This window comes from Pinus tabuliformis, chromosome 5_2, assembly GCF_031772625.1.
Source record: "Pinus tabuliformis cultivar Carrire ecotype Pingquan chromosome 5_2, CPIR1, whole genome shotgun sequence".
NCBI classification, from domain to species: Eukaryota; Viridiplantae; Streptophyta; class Pinopsida; order Pinales; family Pinaceae; genus Pinus; species Pinus tabuliformis.
In genome coordinates this window covers 412,709,600-412,712,665 of record NC_142306.1, presented here as the reverse complement: position 1 = coordinate 412,712,665, position 3,066 = coordinate 412,709,600, and positions in this window count along the sequence as shown.

The window sequence follows — 3,066 nt, the reverse complement described above, 5'->3', positions numbered from 1 at the left end:
AAGTGGGACGCCCTCTTCTGCTTCGCGTGCTCGGATAATGCCCAACAGAAAAGTTGCTAGAGGGGGAGGTCAACTCAGAGGATGGGCTGGAAGGCACCCTCCTGTGCTATCCCCGACGGGACCTCATACAATGGCGACGTCGAGGCATCGAGACGTCCAAAACAGTGGTGAGTGAGTGAGGCGGAGAGGCGATGCAGTTTGAGCCAGCCGCGCGTGTGACCACAAGGACTAAGCTATCTGATAACTGGTCCACAGCAATTCGCAGGCCTGGTGCCCGAGAAATCAACCGAAATGAGGACGGAGGCTACCCTGTCGAGCTTTCTGAGCTTGGAGACAGCGTCGCCCTTTCATTTAAGCTACCATTATCCTCCGGGAGGATGAGACTCTCATATCCTTTGTCAAACTCAGAGTTCCAACCATTTTTTGGAGCGTTCTGCGACTGAACCACCAGGAATTGCACCCCCGCCGGTTCGCAATTGAGCTTTAAAACCTTGATCTCCTGCAGGTCTCGAGAATTATCCCAATTGAATGCCGCAGTGAATGTTGCCAGGGTGTGGAGTGAGCCAGCGCGTGCATGCACATGGACCATGGTGTAGGACAGGGGTGGTGTAACAGAGCCGATGTACTTCAAGCAAATGAACTTTGTATTAACCGTTTTCCAATACCCTTCATTAAATTGCCTGTTGGTGGTGCTGTGCCGCGTGGGCATGTGATGAGCCGCCTGGCACCACCTCTGTCCCATCCTCAATGTAATCTGTCTAAGCACCTGCATCCGGGGTATCTGCATCCTGTTGGACCAGAGTTTTGCATTCCTGTTTTTGATCATGTTTTTGGATTATGTCCAGAGTTCCAGTGATCAGAGTGTATCCATTTTCCACCCCAGGTTGGCTAGAAGATCAGCGACCTTGTTGCCGTCCCGTTTCACATGGCTGCAGGTGAGGGCTCGATGAGTGTGGAACAATTGTTCGATTGCATTCAATCTGTCTTCGAGTCTCTAGCTGTTGGCTATTTTCTGCGCATGAGCCCCGTTGAGAAGTTGATTGACCATGGTGATGAGTAATAGGGAGTCACCTTCGATTTCCAATGGTTGAAAGCCATGTTGTTGAGATAGGAGGAGGCCTTGCCAGAGTCCCTCCAGTTCAGCCGAGTTGTTGGTATCCCAACCAATGTTTCCATAGTAAATTAGGAGGGGTGAGCCCTGATGATCTCTAAAAATACCTCCGAATCCAGCTTTCCCAGGGTTTCCCTTTGAAGCCCCGTCAAAGTTGAGTTTGAAGGTGTGCTTTGGAGGGGGGGTCCATGGGTGCTTAGTTTTGCCCTTGCCTTCTGGCTGCCTGAGATTGTGAGTACTTTGTGGGAGTTGAATGCTCCAGTTTTCCCATATGGCTTTCTCTTTTGCATTGGAAGGGAAGTCCTCCGTGGTCCAGATTTGGAGCGCCAGGGTTTCTTTTAGGTTGATGCAGAAGTTGCTCCAAAGGATTTCTGAAGGAGTGCTTTGATCTTTGAATATGCGTTTATTCCGTTCCTTCCAAGTTGTCCATAGAAGGAGGCCGGGAATCAGATTCCATAGGTGGTTTAGAAGCTTGCTTTTATATGGATGTTGAGGCCATTGACGAATAGAATGGATGATGTCTTCGGATCCTCTGCATCGTTTTTGGCATCGGAAGCTGGCTTTCTCCCACATTTGATTGGCAAGAGTGCAAGAGTCCAGGAGATGTTGTAGCGTTTCCTCCTGAGAATTACAGTTGGGACACCTAGAGGGCCCATGATAATTTTTTTCCCGAGATTGTCCCATGTCAGTATTTTCCTGTGCCCAACTAGCCAGAGAAAGAGAGAGACTTTGGGCCAAGTACCCTGTGTCCATATTCTGTCCCAGATCGGATCTAAAGGCGTTGTATCTTTGCTCACAATGTTGTAGGCCTCTTTGGTGGTGAACGTGCCTCTGGGGGTGTATCCCCATCTTAATATGTCTCTGCCTTCTGAAAATCTGATGCGGCGATTTAGTAACTCCCTTTCCAAGTTCTCTTTAATCTGGTCATCTGCGTTCCTGATCAAACTGTCAGTCCTCTTCCATTGTCTGTATCCCTGTTCTGTTTCCGGGATCCATTGTTGCTTGACGGTTGCCTTTTGCTGCTCTTCCCACTCTTGGCCAGGAGGTTGATTGAGGAGGCTACTGAGCTTTGGAAGTTGATTCCATGCATCCGTCCAGAATCTGGCTGTGCTGCCATTTTTTATTTCCCAGAAACTATGTTGTTGGATCAGCTGATAATGTTGTTTCGCGGCGTTCCATATTAGTGAGCCTTTGTTATGCGGAATGAATCTTATGAGCTCCTCTGGTGGTCCGTGGTTAGCATATTTTGCTGTCCATATTGCTGCCCATGGCTTGGTGGGATTGGAGAGCCATTGCCACCAGATTTTTGCGCCCATGATTGCGTTGCTTTGACTGGGGTCTCGCAGCCCAATGCCCCCCTGTTCTTTTGGTTTGCAAACGGTGGTCCATTTTACTAAGGCCCACTTGCGATTTGTGCCTGTTGCACCCCAGAGAAAATTGCGTTGGAGAGCTTTGATTTTTTTGAGGATGCATTTAGGCGCTGCCAAGATCGAGAAGAGGTAGAGAGGCATTGCCTGAAGCACTGCTTTGATTAGCACTACTCTGCTGGCAATGTTCAGGGTCCTGTGCGTCCATAAGGAGAGGCGAGATTCCAGCTTTTCAAGGAGCGAGCGCCATGAGGCATGCTTGATGGCAGAATCTGTGAGGGGGGCTCCAAGGTATTTGGAAGGAAGAGAGGCTATGGAGAAGCCCAGGATTCAAGCAATGGCAAATTGAGTAACAGGGGGTGTATGATAGAAGAAGATTTGTGATTTGGACATGTTAACATTCATGCCTGAAGCTTCAGAGAAGTCATTTAGAAGAGATTTGTAAAGGGAGGCTTCTTGAACAGAGGGGTACCCAAAAAGAATATTGTCATCAACGAACTGTTGATGAGTGATGGCTGAGGAGTTGTGGATAGATAAACCTTTGAGGCGATGGGAGATGAGGGCTTGCTTGATATGGCATCCCAAACC